Here is a 23,266-nt window from a genome sequence, read left to right as displayed (position 1 = left end):
TTAAAAAGGTAATTTACCATATTACTAAAAAGTAATGTTACGGAAAGCGTAATATCCTGGCTTGAGTGCTAAATAGTGTGTAAAGTGGTAAACATTTAATTTTTTTTCTAAATAAAACATTTTAATTTCTCTAATTGTTAATTGTTATACAGCATATTATGTTGGTCGCCCCTTGACTTTTTTTTTGCTTATTGTGCCTGAAATGGTTTAACTAAATGCTTTCCCACAAATGGAGTCACATTTTTTAGCCTGTGTGGAAGCAACATTTAATCGGATGGCGTGTTATAAATTAACGCGTTTATCTGCGTGATTGTGAAACATCCTAATTGTTCGTCTTCGTAAACTAAATTTTTGCATTTTGTTCAAACAAAATTGCAAATAATGTGAACTTATTTGAAATGAAGGACTAATTAACCAACAGCTAAGCACGTCAAACATATTTTACGTAACTAAACCAGTGACATATATCAATAGGGAACCACTCACTAACGTAAAACCTTAAGTTGTATAGCAGCCATTGTTTGCATTGCGTGATATTCAGCAAATACGTAATCGCGATACCATACTGCGTAGAACGTAAGTAAAATATCGTTTGAAACTGAAAATTGGTTACGATTAAAACGTAACGTAAAATTTTGCGAACTCTACCTAAGTTTTGCGCGGTAACAGACATCAAGAAGTTTTTAAACATATAAGTCTTGAGTAGGAAATATTAAAACTTATTTCTATTAAGGCAATCAGTCTGTTATGACTTCAATTTGATTTGTAGTACTGAAAACCCGCGACATTTATAGATCCAGAATTATTGAAAAACGGTAAACTTTAGGTTGTAACAGCAATTGCTTAGACTTAATAATACCGGCAGCCGGCACCAAACTGCGTCATACGTGAAAAAAATACTTGGAAATAAAAATTGCTTAAGGGTGACCGGTTTGCGACGGCGCTCGCTTACCTTCCTCATCACACACAAAAAAGAAACTAGCCCCAGCAACCTCACCCCCAGAAAAATATATTTTATAGCACCAGCTGAAAAAATAATTAACTTTTGTTTAAAAAATTTGCTTGACACCAACAAAAAATGAAAAGTAAAAAGTATTATATACTTATAGTTTTAAGAAAGAATTTTTTAACATTTTTTAATTTTTTTTTGTACATCTCAAATTGAAAAATCCGGCAAAAAATTAGTTAACTGGGCGGGACACCGGGACAAGGCCTGAAAACCGGAACCGTCTCGGCTAAACCGGGACATATGGCAAGCCTACCTATATGTATTTTACTTGTCGAATCCAGTATAGGCGAAATATAGAACTGATCCTGGTTTTACTCGGGTTTTTAAACTTTGAGTTTTACTGTTTGTATACGCGTCAGCGGAACAGTGCAGAAATCTGCTGCCAATGGTTTTGGATTCCACAAAGATACGCCCTTCTATATATTGCAATATTAAACTGAACGACATTTTTTAAAGCTCATTACAGTATTTATTTATCTTGTAAACGATTTTTGTCCATTTGCGAACGATTTTGACTTAAATTAACAAATTTTTACTTGACTTTTTTGCCAAGTCACAAAATAATCCTCTTGCTTAAAATAGGTTTGTTTACCTGTTTTCACTCGTGGCATGTAGGTGAAGCGAGCGCTGAATTTATGCGATGTACCGCGGGGGCAAAAGTAGAATAACTTTCTCACAGAAACGATGAAAAAAATCTTAACAGAACGCATGAACGTTTTGAGAGGTCACATAAAAGATACGTCGAAACAGGACGTCTAAAAAAGTAACCTTCGGAAACTTGAGGTTAGCGTTCGATGTAGTGCATAGTTTAATATTACGCTTAACCAAAAAATGCTTATACAGTCTTGTTGTGATAAGACTTGTTTAAAAATAACCAAATAATGTCTCATCATTTTTTGTTTTATCTTGGGGTTTCATTCCCATTCTTAAAACCATGAGGTGATATTCAAATCAGAATGACAGTCCTCGATTTTCTTAATACGTGCTGTTTTGATTTGCATAAATGTCGGACGTTTTGTTTTAGTTGCTGGTCGCCTCATTGATTCTGGAAGCATTTTAAAGAAGAAATGCCAACTTCTAAAAAACATTATAGGAAATCGTTGTTATATGCAGGGCTGCGGAGTCGGTTAAAATAACCCTAGTCGGACTCCGGCCAAAAAAATAAACTCGAGTCCGACTCCCGAGTCCGACTCCGGTCAAATGTGCGAATTCGTCGAGTCCCGGGTCCGGCCCTGACTCTACAGCCTGTATTCGGCCAAATTACGTAACTAAAATAACGTGGATATTCAGCAATCCACTTTAAAGGGGTGTCCGTACAATTGATCCACTCGCAATATATTGGTAAAAAATATGCCCCCTTATGATATTTTACCTTTACAATTTCCAGTTGGCGGCCATATCAGTTGCAAAATTTAGTACTGCGCATGTCGGACTCGGGGCGGATAGTTTTACGAGGTCTTACTCGAGTCCCGAGTCCGAATCCAGCAAAACAAACCGACTCCTCGAGTCTCTAGTCCCTAATCCAACTTCGACTCCGCATCCCTGGTTATATGCCACCAAGCGGATACACATTTTAATAAAATACACTGAAAAAATCAAATGTCAAAAAAAATTGAAGCTTTACATTTAATAGAAATCTAATGATCAATGTGCTAGCAAACTAGAATCTTGTAATAAACATGTTCCCATTTCGCCATTTAACCGCGAATTTCCAACTTTGCTTGACACTTCTTGGGCACAGCTTAGGTTGATACAATAGGGTTCAATGACGGAAATTCCGCGTTGGCATAACGAATGGTAAACTTTTGAAGTATCTTCACAAAGAAAATAGAGATTACGACGTGTGCCAAGGTTTATCCGAAGCAAAACCTTGGTCCGATGGGAAACGGGATAATCTTGTCGGAGGTAGCCGTCTACAATGTCTACAATGCCTGTGAAGATCAAACTTCTTAGGATCAGGCCAGGTATCCGGATCCATGTGCACTCCACACATGTTGGAAATTACCTTCAAAAAGACAATTACCTTTTTCCACAAGCATTATTTTCAAGAAGACGCGTCAGTAAAAAAAATTATATTTAGGATACCCATGTGAAGGTGATAGGTTAAAATTGACGCTGTAAGACAATTAGTGTCTACCAACTGCTAACCTACTAATTTTTTAATAAGTTTACCCCATAAAGTAGATTTGCCGCTTTGGATCGCAAGTCATTGATAAATTCCCAAATCAATTTGGTATCGGGTCGGCACCGATACCACCCTTAGCGGACGAGTACCAATTTTACCAGTTAGTATCGGGTATCGGCTCCGACTCAAGAATTAGGCTAAGGAACTTGTGTTTGATACAAGAAACTGAATTAACGCTGCACACACATGCAAAAAAGTTTAGAATTAAAATAAACATATCGATTGCTACGAAATAACAATAATAAATGAATTCGCAGACGTTTGTCATCCGCACAAGTGCGTACCATCCCAGGGGTTGAAAAGCACTGGTTTAGTCATATTCGCGTGTGAAACCATACACGTATTTTATAATTGACATCATATTGAAAGCTATTGGCAAATGTTGACAATAATTTGTTGAATTGCTTACTGTTATGTGCGCGCTTCGTTATATCCCCGTTGTAAGTATGCAAAGACATTACCGACGCTTTCTATGTTTGTTTTTATGATCAAGTCTACCAAACACTCGTATATCTGTGCTTTAAATTCTAAAAATCTCGCAATTCATAAATGGGCTGGCCTCATTGGCGCCCGCACGGAGGGGCAAGGGGGGGCACTTGCCCCCCCCCTGGAATTTCAAAATGCGATTATTAGTATTATTTGTAAGTGCAATATGTATCACTTATGAAGGTTAAAAATATTATACATTATCCATCACCTCCAGTGGCGTATCCAGGGGGGCGTTATTACCCCCTCTTTTTGTAAGTGATATTATCGTTTTTTGTTCGTTTTTGTTATGGTTTAACAAACTGCTAGAAGCGGCGTGCCGCTAATATCCGATGTTGGTGTAACATCGACATTTATTTAACTGAAGCAGATTCTTAAAAGGAGGTATAATGGTGACTGTCGTTCGCGTTTCAAAGTCTCCACTTTTATATAATGATGGTTAACGCAAAATTATGCAATGGACACAACTTTTTTCCCCTCAACCACAGCTTTTAAGTTAGCTGACTTGGCACACAGCTCGGCGCAATTGTTGCGCTAAACATGGCATGATAACACCCGGGAAAACCGATCTTCGTTTAGTATTGCAGGTGGTGAATGCGTGCTTGTAATTTAGCGCTAGTTCCGTTCATGGAACTTGAAAACTGCGCTGCTGATAGTCGAATTATGTATGATTCCAATTAATCACTTATATTTCACGCTTTTGGTTTATTTTTTCGCCTGAAGTTAACGATTGCACTGTGGTTTCGCAGTCAGACTTGGACAACTAGATTTATTTTAGCTTTTTAAAATTAGATTAGAATTAAAATTAGAGAATTTCAGTTTTTCTAAATTAGATTAGAATTAGAATTAGATCATTTTGAGTTTTCTCAAATTGATTAGAATTAGAATTACCGAATTCTTAAAAAAACGAATTTGAACTAGAATTTAAACTAAAATTACATTTTATTGTTCACAATCAATTATATTTAAATCGAAAAGTATTTTAATAGGAATGTGCATGTCAATTATGTGTGTGCTAATTTTTAAGCATTTTAGCATAGCATTTGGTTTTTAGTCCGTGAAAATTACGTTTCAACCAAAGAGTTTGAATTCAAAATCTTTGTTTTCACTAAGAGACTAAAAATGTCGTTGGACAAAGTAGGATTTTTGGTAAAATCCGAATTAGATTAAAACTAAAATTAGAGCACACAAGTAATTCACAAATTAGATTAGAATTAGAATTAGCCGCATTTTGCTTAATTCATTGAATCAGAAAACTAGAATTATCTAGTTGTCCAAGTCTGTTCGCAGTTGGCGCCTGACAGGATTGTTAGCGACGCACGTGGTCGCTTTGCTGGACGTATTTGGCTGTTTCTGATTATTTTTTTTATGACGTCTTGCAATCACCATTCTATGACGTCATACTGTCACTGTTTGATGACGTCATTATTTATTAACGTCAGACGAAAAATAGGGAATTCCCTAAGTTGAAAATTCATGACCCTCTTTTTTGATTTTCTGGTTACGCCCTTGATTGCCACCCCCTGATTCATGGTAGGCCTAAATCACTTTTTTGTGATTTACCGCACTGGGAACATGTTTATAACTCCATTGTCTATAGCAGGGATGTCCAACCTTTCAGCAGAATGGGCCGCATTGCCACTTTAAAAAATTCGATGGGCTACAAAACCTATTAAACATAAGGGGTGACGTCATAAGTTACGTCATATCGTGACGTCATAAAACAACTTAACGAACACCCGCTCTTTGAGAGTTAACTCGCGCCTAAGCATGCAAGTAAATCTCGGCCTTATATATGCAAGTAGCCTAAATCTCGGCCCTATTTTTTGGTGAAGCGCGAAAAATTAAGTTTACATGCCGTATCATGCCATGGTACGCACCATTGGGCGGACATATTTTCTTAAAATGGTCCGCAAAAACACACACTTAGAAAAAAACATCTTGCTTAAAAATGATGGGTGCACAAGCGTTTGATGGATGTCGAAATGCGACATTTAACCTCGATTAGTCTCAGAAAAAATATAAGATTAGGCCTACATCAAATACTGCGCGTTATACACGTTTGATGTTAGTCGAAACAATTGTTTTAAATAAAGGCTACTGAAACTGAGCATAAGTGGTGGGCCGCAAGTAAATATCAGATGGGCCGCCAGGTTGGACATCCCTGGTCTATAGTTACGTATATAAGACTACTTCGATGAGACTTTTTAACTAGCTTTAAAATAAGTTAACATTTATTCCAGCACCATTTCATCCATCGACAGACAAACGATTTTTAAGACAATGGCAAACGGCACTAAATTCGAACATTATTTAACTTATATAAAATGTAAGTTACCACATTATAGTGAGATGATGGGCTTTTTTGACAGTTTAGGGTTCAGTAAAGATTCCGCTTCTTTAAAAGTATTCGGTTCAGTTCCAACCCGGCTCTTTAAAACCCGCAATTTCATAACTTTACACCTCACCGATTTTTATTTTATCTAGTTATCTCTATTAAAACTTCAACTTTTTATTTTTATTTTATTTTATTTTTATTTAGGGCAGTTTTTTATTGTCATATTTTTTTAAGAATCATAGACGGGACAGGTAAAAACAAAGCCGATATGTTAAGGATGTGGCCTAATGTTTTTTAGCTTAAATCAAGGGTTTGCTAAGGTTTGAGTTTATATAATAAATTAGGAAGTGACTTAGCAAGTTATGGAATTTAAAATATAACATAGAGTCATGAAATTTGCAAAGTGCTTTCAGCTCTTGTGATTTTAAGTAATATATAGTTATCAGGTGGCCAACTTTTACGTTGTCTTATTGAAATCGGCAGTAACTGGCAATAAATATGTAACTCTAACCAACCCTTAACTTACCCGAACTTCTAATTAGAATAACTGATTTCGGGCGTTTGGTGATTAGTGAATAGTAGGACGATTATTTTTTGTCCTAAAAATGAAAAGAATTGACCTAAAAAATTGAAATTTTGATAAATTTTGACCTAAAACATAATTATACTTTTTTGACATAACTTTGCCCTTAAAGAAATAAATTGATTTAAACAACATACTTGTTTGAAGTACTGCACTAGTATCTTGGCGTCTTCAACCACACATTTTTGATGTTTTACTGACTACCGGTCGAACACAAATCAGTTATTTTTTCAGGTTCATGCAAAACTCATGAAAAAGTTTGTGATATATTTGACATTTTAAAACGACAAACAGTTATAAAACGGCCAAAGAAAACAGGACGCGGGTTATTTTACAAAAATGTTGTGTGAACAGTTGAAATACAACGTAAAAATAATTGCAGAAAATCAACAAAGACCTAGTTATTGCAATAAGAAATCGTTTACAAAATTGAAAAAAAATATAGTCAGCTTTTTGAATTTGTCGTTCATTTAAAATTTTATTTAACAAATTTAGTTTTGATTTATAATCAAAGACGTTTTAACTGTATTATATCTTCATTTGAGCAATATACGGATACGCAAGTCGGGAGAATTAACCACTCAGACCTATAGTTAATCTAATTAGGTTCAGTTCGAACTTCGTTCGGACAAGAGTGTTAAACAGTATTTGCTGTCTTTTTTCGCATGTGATTTGCAATTATCTTATTTTCTATTTTGATAATATTCTCGGTCTCGTTGAAGTTTCTTGAATTATTTTTACCCTGTATTTTATCTGTTTACATAACATGTTTTTTTTAAACCTGAAATTTTTTCTAAAATAACCTAAAAAATATGTTTTTAGGTCAATTTTGTCAAAATTTTATTTTTTAGGTCAAAAAATATTCGCCTTAGTGATTGATTATAAAGGCGAAAACTTTCCGCTAGATGACACTAACATCCAACGCAATTCCTTTAAGGGGGTTCCCCGTCTCCGAATGATCAGCGCCAGTTTAAAATCCAAAGATGCGCTAACACGAAAATAAAGCGGGCACGTGCGACGAAGTTGTAGACACCAGCGGTTACCGTGCAAAGCAAGTCTCGAAGATGCCGGTTGTAAGTTGATACGGTCGAATGCAACAGCAAACAAGGTCTTTCCTGAAAGGTAGCAGCGGCTTAACCGCAATTGCTTCAAACTTTAATATGTCGCGACTCGTGGAGTTGTTTAGTTTTCAGTAAGAAATTGCCCAACAAATATAGTCAGTGATTTCGTCGATTATTATCTATTTGAAAGTAGCCTCTGGTTTAGAATCCCACCATATTTTCTTCCGGGGGTTTTTATTGTGAACATTATGTTAGGGTGCGATTTGGTGTTTGGGTGGTTCAAGGGCGCTGGTCTATAGAATTCTAATATTTATTTCTTCCTTGCAATTTCAATTTTCACAACTCGCTTTGTTACCGTAAACAAAGTGGCTGGATTCTTGACCAGCGCCCGCAAATGTATTGAAAATGACCATAAATATTGTTAATATTACAAAGCAACATTTACCAATTTTGGTATATAATACTAGCACAGTTTATTTTTTTTTTTGAATTGCAATTTGAAATGTGCTGTTCCATATTTACTGTATTTTAGCATTATCTTTCTGTTGTATGCAAATGCAATGAATGTTAAATGTTTTAGTACCCTTAGATATTAAATTCAACACTTCATATATATATAATTATATACTGTATGTTTTAATTCAATTTTTTTGTAAAAAGCTAAATAATCTAAAGCTCTGTTAAACATATCTTACTATTTGTTGTACAGTATGTTTATTACTTTCTTTTCTGGCAACAGGACTTGCCGAGACAGAGAAATTTTACTTGGTAATTTAAATGTGACGTGAAAGTATAAATCCATTTGCTTGCTTTAATTGTATTATCATTTTAAATTTCTTAAGGTTTTTTGTGGTAAACTTTGTTGTTTAAAAATAAAATTATTTTAGCTTCAGGGGAAAATCTAAAAAAAGTGGTATTGCTCATAATTGTAATAGTTTCAATATTGCTTCCTGAATTGTGTTAATGCTGACAGCTCTAGTCTGTTGATTGAATGCAAGAGGTGTAGTTTACTATGATTAGCTTGTTATTCTAAGGCATTCCTGTATGTGCATGAAGTTACTGTAGGATATTAGATTTCTAACAATTGATGAGGTGTTGTTAACCAGTATGTATGTATAGTTCATTTGTAATCAAAAGATAAAAAAGAAGACAATACCAAAATACTTGGGTACTTACTCTAAATTATCTTCCATGTTTAACAGATTTTGAATTTTATTGTGGTATTAAGATTCTAAGTCTTGTATGTAAGTTGTATCCAAGGGTTATCTAGTTTGCTGCACACATATTGTTTGGCAGCACAAAGAAAAGAGATTTTAATCTGATTAACATTTCATGTATGGCTCCCATGGGAGTAAATCATTCAGCTGTCCAAGTGGAGGAATTGTTGCCTTCTGTAGTTGAGACAGATACTTATGGTACTCTTAAGCCCCTGTTTTTTTATTATTGCCCACATTCCACTATTATGTTGTTAAGTGGCCTTTAAAGTTTGAAGGCACTTGACTGAACTGGTGTCCTCTTTTGCCATTGGCGAGATTCTTTTTAGTACTTGGACTGGGCTTTTTGGGAAATTCTTATATTGGACAATGAGCAGTCTTTCAATATCCATAACAATGTGGGTAACTTAATTTATATTACAAAACTTATATTAAATTTAGCCTAATTGCTGGAAAACATGTAATCGGAGGCATTATTATAATTTCAATCTCTGTATTATTTGACCTCGTATGAAAATATTTAACAATTTAATGCTTACTTTTTTGTGACATCTTAGCAATTTCCAAACAATAGAAATCATTTCACAAATGCTAAAAAAATTTCAATAAAATATGTCCATCCCTTTAAATTACTTTTAATTACCCCCTTTTCAATCACGAATTACATTCGATTCGACTTGTTTTAGGACACAAGCTCTAAATTTTAGCCTGGCAGGTTTGTGCTTTATGGATTGTGGACGAGCTAACATTCATACCTATTTCACTTTTGTCGACAATGGATAGATGTTATTTTTACACTCTGTTTGACCAGTCACCTGGTCACATGCTGTTAAATGTATAGTGTTGCCCCTTGTAAATCACATTAGGAGCCGGCCGATTTTCATAGCGGCCACACAAACTGGCCTTGGTGTTTTCAGGACGTCGAAAAATTTCCCAGCCGAACCCGGCAGTGGGCCATGAATTATTTAGCCCGCCTTGCTGCGCTGCCAGTCGCGCGGTTGCACGCGCAAGACGGCGAAATTACCGTTACTTTGCAACGGGAAAACGCAAATGGTGTTTCACTCGCGTGTCGTTTCCTTTCTCCGCCATTAACCGCGCAGTATTGATCTCGTTTATTTTTTTGCAAACGCATCACTTCGATTTGTTTTTTCGTAACATTTATATTTTACTTCGCTTTAAAAGGTTGTTTTTCCAAACGATACTGTTTGCGCGTATTTATTGCAGCAAGTAGGCGTTCGCTTATTGCCATTGTCATGGACACTTACAATTGCTGTGGTGACAATCTTCGTAAAACTTTCTTTGTCATACAGTAAATGTCATTTAACTTTGGTTTTGCTCTCTTTGTCGGAGTTCAATGACTCGGGAATCGGTATTAACGGTTTGTGACATCCAATGTCGTTTTATCGCCTTTAGTTTACCAGGCCATTATAAGCTTTCCGGTTGTAACTGGGAAACTAATGTTTACTGTAACCAATGGTGACAGGGTTGAAAACGGCAATAAAAGGCTCTCTTACTTTCTCGCTTTTCTGTTCTTTTATGTGTCCCAGCGATTTGATTTACATCGATGTTTAATCACGACCTTCCAGCGTGTTTTAAATGCGCCTTAGCTTGTGAAGTTTGTTGCAGTTGGTGCCTTGAAGTGTGCAATCTAGCACATGCTTTCCAGCCTACTATGGGTCGACTGTGTTTGTGCGTGGAATACGTTTTCTTGCCGCCTCTCGGCAAAAGTGTCCAGTAGTTTATAAACGGCGTTGTAAAGTGTAACCTTGACTAAACCCCAAAAGCCTTGAAAGAATAAGAAACCCCGGGAAAACTTCTAACGAGGGCTGCGGCTATTTGCTCTCCCGCGGCTTTAAGACGTAACTGTTCGTTTATACCGCTAGCAATGGACGTCATCCGAGCGCGGTTCGCCCAGTCGTTCGTTCGATTTTCTTGTTCCATCGGTTCGCGGCCTGATTGAATAAAACTTTGCGCTGTGCTCGTCGCCGCTGCTTCTGGCCACGATTTAACAATCTGGCGCCATTAAATGGAACGCAATCCGTCGGGGATAACGACCCTTTTTTAGTATTTCGCCTTTACGACCCAATCTGTCCATACAAGGCGTTAAAGTGCATGACAAGTTGCCATTTAATCTGTCGCAGAGAGGCGTATAACAACCCTAAGCATTCTATTAGTTGTTTTGCTGTTTTGAAGTAAGGGCGGATGCAAATACCACATGTTCGGTGACAACATAGGGCTTGGTAAATATGTATTTGAAGTTTTTGTATAAATGCTGTAGAATGCCCGTTTATAGATTTGTCGTTTACCATTCAAAAGTAAATTGCTGGGTTCACTAAAGCGGCTAATCCGACAAAGAAGGATGCTTTTAATTAAGAAAATTCGAAATGCAAAAATGTATTTAAATTAGGGTAACTGACTGCTGACAGATTTAGATAGGACAAGGGCGTTACAAGAACAATGTTGTAAAGCGTTGCCTCGAAACATTGTCAGATATTCCAAAGTGTGTTTGGGCAGTAAATGAAATCGCCCGAAGATGCGTCGGGTTTTGTTGTTTTTGAAACTTATTTGCTGGTGATGACTGAATGTTTACGCTGTAGTGTGCCTCGTTGTTGATTTAGCATGACCGACCGATGTCTTGTTTTTCTGCTTTGGAAATTGCGAAATGTTACGTAGTGCTTTACGTTCTTTTATGCATTCCATCTCAGTTACAGCTTTGTTTTAATTTTGCTATAATGACGGGTGACTGAAATTAACAAAGTAACTTCAGTTTGAACCCAATGACATAACATTTGCATAAATATTAATTTGTTGATTCACACGAAATAGAGAATAACAGAGATATCCAGTGTATTGAGTAGAATCATGAAGAAATGTTTTTGTGGAGCGACTTACAAAAAAGTTCTAGATTCTTGCGCTCGTTAGAATTTTATTCGCTAATAACAAGAACTAATTACACTGTTAAACTTTCAGTGTTAAGGTATGGTAATAATAATAATTTTTTAGCAGAAACATCTCGATAACCATTTACCTCGTATTGCATGTCAGACAATTTGATTTCAACTACAAATTTTTATCAAAAAATAAATCAACTGTTTGCTACAAAAGCTTGTATTCATAAAAACCTAACAAGAGTATATTGCCAGCTGCCACCAACTGTTCACATAACCTTGATCTGAAGTACAAGTAGCATAAACAATGGATTAATAATATTCTATTGTGGGCTGAAACCTTGTAGTGAGTTATTCTGCTTGCTGAACTGTGTGTTGATTTTTACAAATTTAAAAAAATTAAATGAGGTACCCTAGTTGTAGGTACTGACTATAACTAGTTCCAAGTGAAAACTTTCAAATTTAAAATTATTTACCAACAATGACGACGTTTTTACGGTGTTGTCTTTCTTAGTATATAGCAAGCGAATTAAAACAATATTCCAGCAACAGAGTCAAAGTCGACTGTAATCTTCCGACGTCGCGCTATAAATCACCCTGTTGTACATGAAAAATTTTATTAGCATCGATAGACACAAAAACGGAATCTACCCTTTCACAATCCGAAGTGGCCCTAAAAACGGCCCAGCGAAGCTTTTGAGAGCAGCTCATTAATCTTGCCATATCGCAACAGTGCACTTAGGCGTCAATCTTTTGCTTAGCACAAGACTTCAAAGACCCGTCTGTGTAATCATCGACGAAGCACTACACCGATAACGTGTGATCCACTGACACTTTTTAGGCCGCTTATCAACCACATGCAAAAGTAGCAGCCAGCCCTCTTTTTGTCCGTGATTTACGGCCATTTTCTCCACCCTTGGCCATGGCCATTTCGCACGACCTTTTAAAATTTAACTGCGTTTCCTTGTATTTTATCTTGTTCACTTTTCGTAGTCGTACAATTCTTGGCAATGGCAATGCATGGGCGCCAGCTAAGGAATAAGGCGGTTACAAATCAAGTGATAAGTCCGATTTACTTGGTTTAAAAAAGGTTGATGTGTGTTTTTCGAAATAGTTGTTCACAAAATTGCGCTCTCCCACCAAGCTATGTCATACACGAAATACTTTTTCTTCCCTATGTAGTACATATTTTAGGTTTCGTGGTATTGTAAAAAGTCTCAAAGAAAATTTAAGCGTTAAAACACCACAGAAATACCCGACCGGTCAGAGAAAATGCCGTGTTGAATGACGTAGTGGCAAATTTGCAATAGGCTTCGCCAAACGCTTAGACGGTTAATGGATAGAATGATTGATTAATTGGCACTCAGGAGAAAATGTACAAGTGGTACGGTTTTGTCGCAATTTTGTAGACAAACTTTAACGTGCTAGGTGCCTGTTAATCAACAACCAACCTGCACCTCGAACTTCGGTGTTTTTGTAGGGCGCTCGCACCCGCATTGGATGTTTATAAGCCGTCTGTCATATATTGCATTAGAAACTCAGCCGAATGATATCGCCTTTCTGGAATCGGTATGCGATTTCAAAGGCTTGGATCGAAGGAGTTTGGCGTTTATATCAGTTGAGTGACGTTTTAAAAGCGTGTTTACCGGTATTTTGCTCTTTTGAAAATGCGACTGCCTTATATAAAAACAAGCGCTGGGCTATAAAACTAAATGACAGCCAGTTTTGACCAGTCCTTTACCCCGAGTTGCAACTGCCCGGTTTTTAACCGCGCGTTCACAAATATCCAGGTATATGTGGAGCAGCCTTCATAACGTGTGTTTTGCTGGGCGCGGAGTTAGTGTGGGTTGAAAAGAAGTTATGACTTTGCGATTTATTTTAAGTATTTGACACAGCGGCGTTGGTCGCGAATTACCTAGTGCGCCATGCTTCTCAACAAAAGCGGACCCTTTGACGGATTGGTACGCTACAGTTAGGTTTGCGTTGTGGTTTAAATGCTATAGTGTTAATAGGTCACGTCGCGCGGCGGTTTTTCGACTGTTTCAAGGTAGTTCAAACAAGACGCTCGAGCCGCGAAAGTTAAACAACGGCGGCGGCGCTGCGTGAGTGTACTAGTTTGGCACTCTCGGAAAGCCGAAGTTATTGGCTGGGCGTTGGAGTGGTCGGGAGTTTACGCTAACATTGATGAAAATCCGGGAATCGATCGCTTTTGTGGGTGTTTCTGCAATTTGTGTGTCTCGTATTCGCGCGTGTTAAGTACAGATGAGTCGATTGAGTTTTTAGGCAAGGCTTTCGTTGTCAGATGTTGTGATTTAATTTAGTTTACCAATTTGGTAGTTTAAGATGTAGTTGCATTACCAGTGGAACGCGGTACATCTTTCATATCAACTGCACGTTTATTTTAGTTTAAGTGAGTACACTTTAGAAAAGAAGGATTCGTGTGACGTGCTTTTAAAGCCGTTTGCTGGCAACATAAAGCGAACATTAATACATAAATAGGGCGCTTTTGGGGAAAGAAAATACCGTAATTGAATGACAGTCGCCAATTTGCGGAACATGAAAGCTTAAAGCAAATCCAGTGAATATTCAATATCGGGGGTTCTGTCGTCGAATGGGAAAAGTGACTCACTTTCTGTGCGAGTGTTGACAGAAATATTGCTTAATTCGCAGTTCGTCTTTGAGAGAAGGTGTAGACAAAATTTATCGACGTGGAACGTCCGTTTTGGTTTTAGATTACGTTTTTTGTAGGCTTTTGGCTTACCTTTTAGCATGTCAACAGCATGTCATAGCAACAAGAAAAAACTTTTAACAAAGTCTGGATAGTCACCTCGGTTTATACTTGTTCAAGAAAAGCAAGGTGATTTATCACGATTAAGTAGACGACCTTTTCCCCCCTTTTAACAGGCGCTCACTTGTATCGACAGTCCTGAAGCCCTAGAATCGCTAGGTAGTTGCTTTTCCTTAACTCAGTGGTTCACAAACATTTTTCTTGTGACGCCGTTGGAAAAGTTGTTAGACTTCGCACCAACCCACCGGATTTCATTAATTTTTAATCAAATTTTTCACAAGTCAGGTGATAATAATGTCTGCATGCGTTTTATAATTGCAATAAAGTTTAGATACGGAATGGGGTCATTTGGCGACGCCCCTTGAAAGTTAAAGACGCACAGTTTGAGAACTTGGCCATAACCGTTCGCCTGTTGTATTTTTCAGGGCTGTTGTGCAATCGCGCCTTTGTGCATGCGCTAGATAGATTTATATACCTCTTTTTTGCTTGGTGAACCTATATTGTTACTGTGACCGATTGTAAAAGCCGGAGGAGGACATCAATCGCTGCAAAGAAGCACGAAGACGTGAAAGCGCGCCATCTCAATTACCGTTGGTGAGTGATTTGTTCTTCTTTTCAAACCCTTTGTGTTGTGGTGCTGCAAAGGCGACTGCCGACTGGAGTCCCAATGGGCCGATGTATTTTCGAAAGGATGGCGATAATCGTCTGAAGACGTACCCGGTGTGATCTCGCGCCAGCTTTTATTGGCTCGCTTTTCGTGTTGCGCCCCGTGGCCGTCGATTTCCGCTTTTTCGCGACCCTCTGGCCGTAAAATCGCGACGGCGCCCAGCGCACTGTTGTGTAAGTAGGGATTTTATTTTTGTCCTGGCACTCGTCCCTTGTACCAAGCCGCCACTGATCTAATACCACAGGCTGTAAATTAAAACGTGAAGTACTTGTCAGCGGTTAGCCGTCTGATTTATCGCAGGGCGTATTTCTATGCCGCCCTCTTACTTGAATCGTTTTGATCACTTCTGCCATTCGAAGTGTCGCTTGAAAACTTTATATTAAGCGTATTATCTTGTAATATATAATATTATCTTTATTTATCTAAGAAATTGAGAGTTAGAAAAGTATAAAATTATTCCATTATGTTTTATAACCTTTCGCTTAATGTTTTTATTTTCACTAAATGTTTTTCATTTTTGTTTCATTTCATACAAAATTACACCTTGTGCCTATTTGTACTGCTTAAATTACCAAATAAATCTACCAGAAAGGTTTAGCAATCATCAAAAGAACAGATATGACTCTGTGAAGCTTTCAATGTTCTGTGTCAGGAAATTGCCGGAAATAAAAACGGCGTCGATTTTGATAATAACTTTACAGGGGTATTTTGCGTTTTTGGAACATAGCACGTTCGTGTCGTACTACAAAACGCTTGCAAAATTCGCTTTACTAAAAAATCCGCCCACGTGGCACACCAGGACGCAAACCGCGCGAATATTCAACACATGCCGAAACGCCAAGACGCTTTTTTATTTTTATTGCGCTCCAATTTAAAACGTCGCCCCCTGGCCACAAGCACATTGCGCGCGTCTTAACGCGACTTTCAAATCGCGTTGACGTGGCGCGAAGGGCGCTAAACAAACTTGGAGACGGCCGATTGCCTTGTTGGCTTTAGCGTCTGAGTGACTAGTGACTAGTGCCGCGCATTAAGTGGCCTACGGCGGGTCCCACCACGCTGTATGTGCGGGGTGACCGGCGCTCTAGATGCCGGATGTTTGAATTGACCGGGAAGTCTGGGATTATGTCCACCCCTCGCTTCGAACAGCCGTAATTTGACGCCGGCTTGTGGTAGTAGTCGGGGATAGAATGGCGACGTTTTTAACAACTCGTGTTTCGGAAACCCGATCTGCAGTGTTACGTCATTTCTAGCGAGCCCTTTTGGATAATCGTTTCGGATTGGTTCGGCTTTCGATTATTTCCTCGGACAGGTTTGTTTATATGCAGTTTGCCCGTACACTTCTTATTGTAAAGCTTTTAATTCGTAAAAGGCACTCGGCTTAAAGAACTGATGACCAAATTATCACATGAATGTATTTTTAACGAACTTTTGAAGTTTTTTCCAAGATCAACCCAATCGTTTAATTAGAGTTTTTAAAGCACTTCACTCCGCGCATAAAAACGTATATTCCGTTCAGCGTTAAGCAGCACATAAGTCTTCCAAAATACATCAAGCAAAACCGCAGTGTAGTATTCAGCCGGTCGACCTATAGGTCGGCAAACTCCACAAATTTCCTAACGCTTTAGCGCGAGCGATAGCAGAATCGCTTCGTTTCTAATTAATTGTACCGGTGCTTAAGTCTCGGTGACTCCAACGTCGTTAGTTTGCCGAGAGCACTTAGAGGCCACTTTAGCCCCACGCTATTTACGCCGTTTTGACCGCGAAATTTCGCCACCCGCTTTGAGCGCCCTTGACTGTTTCTTGGCTACCTAAAATAAAGAAGGTGTAAAATATTGCCACAATGTCGTGTTCTGTTCTTTAAAAGTCGGCGAAAACCGACCCTTATCGCGTGTTTTCTGTTCTCCGTGATGTTAACTAAAGATTTCAGCACACCAAGTCGAAACCACTACAAGATTTACGATTTCCAAGAAAGAGTGGCGCATCGCCATATGCCCATGTCCCCCCTGTAATTCGGAAAACCAGCAGTTACCCGCCCCCGCACAGCCGTTCGGTGACTATAGACCCGTAAGTGTTGCCTCAGCGGCTCGTCGTATGGTGGTATTGTAAGTTCATGAAAAAGCATCCGAATGCCCACGCATTACTTACATACGAAAGCATTACTTATACTAAAAGGGCTGACGTCAAGACTAAAGATATCAACTTTTGTTCGACTAATATGCGGGAACTTGGTTATTTTAGTGCGAATTTTGCGTTTGCCGCATTGGTTAGAAGTGCATGCACAATTCAACGATTCTGCACATTTTGGGGGCCTAAAATCAGGGATACGACAATTCTACGCGATTAGCAAATATAGTATTTGTTAAATGATTTTTAAACAAATGTTTTTTCAGGGTTTTAAATTAAAAAGAAAACATATTTGGATTTCTATACCGTAGAGCAGTGATTCCCAAACTGTGTGCCACGGCACACTAGTGTGCCTCGAGAAATTGTCAAGTGCGCCGCAAAACTTTTTGTAATTTCGGAAAATAGAGTATTTGTTTTACAAATATAGGCATACGCGCAAGCATTTTAGACTTGAATACGCACTAGCCACTATACGCATTACAAAAAATTCAAATTGAGACTTTTACATATAGTTTGTCATGGCGATTGTAAAATGACTATATTGTTGTTCTGTTAAAGTGTGTCTCGAAATATTTCAGATATTTTTAGTGTGCCTCGAGCGAAAATAGTTTGGGAACCACTGCCGTAGAGGCTTTGGCAAAAAAGGCCATACGACGATGCTTGGCTGTTTAACGAAATGTCAGTATTATATGTCTGAATGTAAAATTTAATCGTTCAATGACCTCAACCGGTCGTGGCCAAACCCCCGTTACCTTAGCGTAACTCCTAGCACTAAGCCCCGTTTATCTTTGACGCTTAGCATGGCCTGATTTTTACCATTCTATTGTGTCCAATGGCGCGGTTGTACTAGCGACTGCTATTTGTATAGGTCGAAAAATGCCTTAAATTAGGCCTGAAAAAAGATTTTTGTTTCGATCGGATTTCGGAATCCTGCGGTTTGAGTGCTTTCCTATCTCAGCGGCCCCAAAATTATTTTGAAAACTATTACGTGGCGGAAAACTTGCAATTTTTTTTAAAGATTTTACCTTTTTTTACCTGAAAAATATATTGGAAAGGAACAACGTTGAATACTACATAAAAACCAACAGTTGATTTAAGTAAAGCATAATAAAAGTTCCTAATATATCGCGACCCAACAATTGCTCCGCGGATCCCACTTTTAGAACCACTGACTTAGCTCCTAGATGTCACACTCACATGGCTCGCGTGCGTGGGCATTGGGCACTGGTATTGTTGAGTGTATTGACTGATAAAATCTCATCCCTCGGCAGCGACGCTGATTCATCATCGGCGTGATTTTTGTGTGACGTCATTTTTTTTCGCTGCTTCGCCGTCCAGTCGCTTGTTCCCAAGGGTGACGCATTAACGCCGCGTTCGCACTCGCGGCTTGGTGGAATAAAATTTTGAATTTACGTAACGGCCTTATCGGTTTTGCAAAGCATTGGTGTCATTTGGTATTGTTCTGCGTGAGTTTTATCGGAGAACCGCGAATTTTAGTATTGTAAAATTAACATGTTTTTTTCTGATTTTTGCGGTTATGTACCAATTTTCGTTTTTGTCACGTTTAACCATAAGGTCATTACGATCGGCAAAGTTACGGCAATGTTGGTATTTGATCAGACAAAAAAGTTAAAACTGTTGTTGTCGGTCACGGAAAAAAAATAAAATCGTAAAACAGAGTCGCAGGTAATTTATAATCTGCTCAACGTTGTTAAAATCATAAGTATCGCTTACGCAACATCCTAACTGCAATATATTTCCGTAAAATTTTTGCCAGTATCAAAACGAACTTTGTGTAGCAAACCATGGCCAGTAAGCTACAAAAGGTTACCAGCACTGGAACAAATATAACTTTGGTCTTAACATTGAACAAGAAAAACGCATTGAAGAATATAAAACCTGTTTCCTGTTTTTATTTACCGTACTTGTTATGATCATAAAAAATGGCCGCATACAAACTTTCCCACAACTGTCGAATATACGAATGGAGCTTGGGCAATCGCAAGTTGTTATTCATATGTGATGTCCGTGCTGTATTTCACGCTATAAGTGGCCCGGTGGGACCGAGAATGCACATTTCGGCATCCGGGGTCAACATGCGAGTTAACGGAATGCGGATATCAGATTTGTTTACTTTCCATTCCCCTTGCCTCAGCGGTTGAATTCCCTGTAGGCTGCTTACAAAATTTCCGAAAGCGCTTAGAGTTGGGTTTAATGTTCGAAAGGTTTTTTAACAAAAAATGTTAAACATTTGTTAACAGTTCTTTATCTAACATAATTTAACAGTTTGGGTTTTTTAAACGGATTTTTTTCGTGTTACTGACGTTCTTGGTGTTCTCATTTCAGTCTTGGTAATCACACAAAAATGTTTGTTCGAAAAAACACTTCGCAAACTTTATAAAACGACAGGGCTTCAAATGACAGCTTTTTTTCTCGTTTTTTAACGAAGCAGACATAAAAGCAGTTTAAAGTGCCACCATTAGTCGATTTGTCCCAATAAAGAATTACTTTTACCGAGAGACTTTGATCCCAAGGTCGATCCGCATTGATTTTGCATTAGGAGAATGTTTTTCGGTTCCGCAATTGGATTGGGATTTGCCGACGTGCGATACTTGTCCGTCAATTTATTCAATTACCAATGAATGATATTTCATATAGGAGCTCATCCTGTACCATGTTTGTTTTAAACGATTTGAGATGTTTGCAGGTTAAGGTGAATGTGAAAAAGTAATTCACAACAAATCATTTTATTCTGCAGTGTATTTTCCTAATTGTCATTTTTTATTTCTTAATTGTAATCTTGACGCGGTTGTAAAAAGTTTTTTTTTTTTTTTGTGCGTTGCTTTTTTTAATTTGCTGAGTGTGTAAGGTCCTATTGTTCGGCTTTATTGATGTATTAGAAACGCCATTGATTTTTTTTTTGCTGTACCTTCAAGACAAAACTCAAAGCGAACAAATCATTTCTTAAGACTTTATTTTTCTGGTCGTTAACCCTTGAAATTTAGAATTGGCCACGTTAACAATTGGCCTAATATGCCAAAACGAAGCCGATTTCAATATATTAATAATAATCCTGTGAAAGCGAATAGCAGCACGTTGAGACACGTCCAGAGACTCGCATTTGGCGAGCTGTGAGATCGACTTCCACCTCTAGAGAGCGGGCCCTTGGAGTTTTCCAATTCGAGTTAAGTGGAAAGTGGATGGCATTGGTTCAACTCCCGCGTCTAGGCACGCCAAGTAATTTGCTTTTGCGCTTTTCTTTCTACTGCTTATTAATTTCGCCTTTTTAAAGTTTAGTACAACTTCAAGTGCAGAGGAAAGCAAACCATTGCCGCTGTGCTCTGTCAAGACGCATTTCGTTTAAAATTAAGGTTCACAACAATTACGGTTAGAAAATGATGCCCGATATTTTGTACACGCCGCTATAAAAATGCTCCTTTTTGTCACTTTTTAACCATAACACCAACACAATAGCAAAACAATAAAGGGCAATTTGGTGATTGATTTAGTTGGCCAATGAGTTATAAGGCTCGAATTCAAGTTGCTATAAAAATACCAAAAAAAATGAAGTTTTAATTAGACTAAGAGCGAACAATGCGCACAGAACATGAGCATTGTCAAGGGCCAAAAAAAGATTTGACAAAAATAAGGCAATGTACAGCCATTCTTTATGTCGTCTAGCTGTTTGGCAAAACGACATATAGGAGGAAAAAAGCACTGCCCTATAGCTCCCATGATAATGCGGTGATAAGCTCATGAAAGGTTTGTCACTTTGCCAGGAATCTATCCTCACTGTAGCAGCTTCGAAGCGCTTGGGAGTTCTCATTGCATTTCCTGGCGCGTGGTTTGCAATATCTACGTTCAAGAATCTTTATCTCTTGCTGACATAAATCCATTGCTAAAAACCAGTGGTTCCCAACCTGGGGATCGAAAGAGGTAGTCTGGGGATGGCCGTGCACTGTTTGTTTAAAAAATATAGATTAAAAATTAAGCATTAGAAGAAGCAAGAACAACCTCCAGTCTAACAATTGTGTTAATCACATTTGCTTTAGTCGACCATTTGTGTTAAGTCGTCACAATTAAACGTTTTGAACCACGTTTTGTAATTTTTTTCCCACCTAAGCAATTCAGTAAAAAACAATCTTTCTAGAAATGTAAATATTGTGTCAAATGTTATATGATTGCAAACTGAGTAGAGGGTCGAGTAGGTTTTCGAAAACTGGGAAGGGGGTCACGACAGCAAAAAAATTGGGAACCATTGCTTTTTAAACATTTGATAACGGCTTTTCTTTTAATTAGCATCTTTTGGCAATTTTATTACATGCCTATTGTACATGTATAATTTTGATGCACTGCTTTACTTTCTGTCTCTTACACTTTTACGAGAAAAGTCGAAGCAAAGCGTAAAACGTTTTACCAAATCGGAACAGACGGCCAACTTGGATAATGAAGTGTCAAAACGTAACAGCGTGGTACTTTAAACAGTTCAGATAAAAACTCTTACCATTGCCGCCAGTTGCCCTTTGCACCAAACTAACTAACTAACGCACTCACACTTCACACGCACGCACGTACATGCTTAGCCGAGTTTTATCGGCCTGATATCCATGGGTGCCAGACGCTATGCAGACTTGCCGGCGAAGTCCGCCTCCCGTCCCGATGATTGACGTGTCGCGGTTCGTTGACTCTTCATTGATTGGCTCGCAGCTGATCGAGGCCCAGCCTTTTCCTGACTATTCGTCGACGGCATCGGTTGTTCAAGTGTTGGACGTTTGAAGACCATGTTGTTGCTCGCCTTTGTCGAGCCGCGTACGAGTCACGTCGGTTTGTCCGCGCGTCGTTGCTTGTTTATGCGTCTCCCTCGATTTTTATTGATGTGGCGCTTTTAAAAACGCACTTAACCAAAGCCAGCCGTCTGAGGTTAGGTTTTTGTGAAAAGTGTGTGTCGCACTTTGTGTTCGTTGTGTGTTGTGACTCTGTATGATTTTTTTTAAATGTAAACGCCCTAGAATCTAATTAGAAACCACAGAATTTTTTACCCCTTTTCTCCTCACAGGTGTCCGAGATGTTTTCATCCGTTAGGAGCGCTATTGAGCCATGTTTTCGAAAATTCCGCCTTTTCTTTTCTTCGATATATATACAGCGATTGGTTGTTTTTATATCACCACGTTGATAAACTAATATTGGCGTTTATTTGTCAGGGTGGTTAATTTATAAATCGTAATCACTGGAAACACGACAATATCAACTGCATTCATTTTCTGGAGAAAATCATATTTCCTACATGTTTTATGAAAATTATTCGTTTTGAAAGCTTTCTTCAGCTATTTTAATACACGCTCGTATATAAAAAGTCGATATATGAATAAAGTTAATTTGCCAAAAAAAATCACGCAACCAATAGACGTCTGTGAACAGCTGGCGTGTGGTCCGAATTTATTTTCGGGACATATCGTGTTTTTTTCTCTTATTCTTTTTTGGTTGTTGTGGTTTGCTATGGTATGTTTAAAACCGTTTTTTTGTCCGAAGCTTTATAGCAAATTGTTCATCGTAGAACTTTCAAAATTTGAGATATTACGTAAAGTGGTGTGTAGGTGCGCATAAGAGGTTATGAGGCTGCACCCCTAGGGGCCTTTGATTGGGGGACAAAAAAACAATGATGTGACGTCATCGTTTTTGTTCGCTGTAGCTCGACTTCCATCTAGTTGAACGTGTTACCGTGTGAAAATTGCTAGGCAAGGCGAGATGTAGCCCTTCGTCCTTCAAAGCTTGCCCACGCTAGATGGGAGTTGCTTGTATAGGCATCAGGGCGTTCGCTTTGTGCACCAGGCTCGCGTGCGTTCCTTTAGGAAGTTCCCCTTGAAGCGGCTTCACTCGGCTTCCGTTTCGCCGGGTGCGATCGCAAGGTTCGTGAATCCGCAAG

This window comes from Ascidiella aspersa, chromosome 8 (genome assembly GCF_963924565.1).
Source record: "Ascidiella aspersa chromosome 8, kaAscAspe10.2, whole genome shotgun sequence".
Taxonomy (NCBI): Eukaryota; Metazoa; Chordata; class Ascidiacea; order Phlebobranchia; family Ascidiidae; genus Ascidiella; species Ascidiella aspersa.
Note: the sequence above shows the minus strand (reverse complement) of the source record.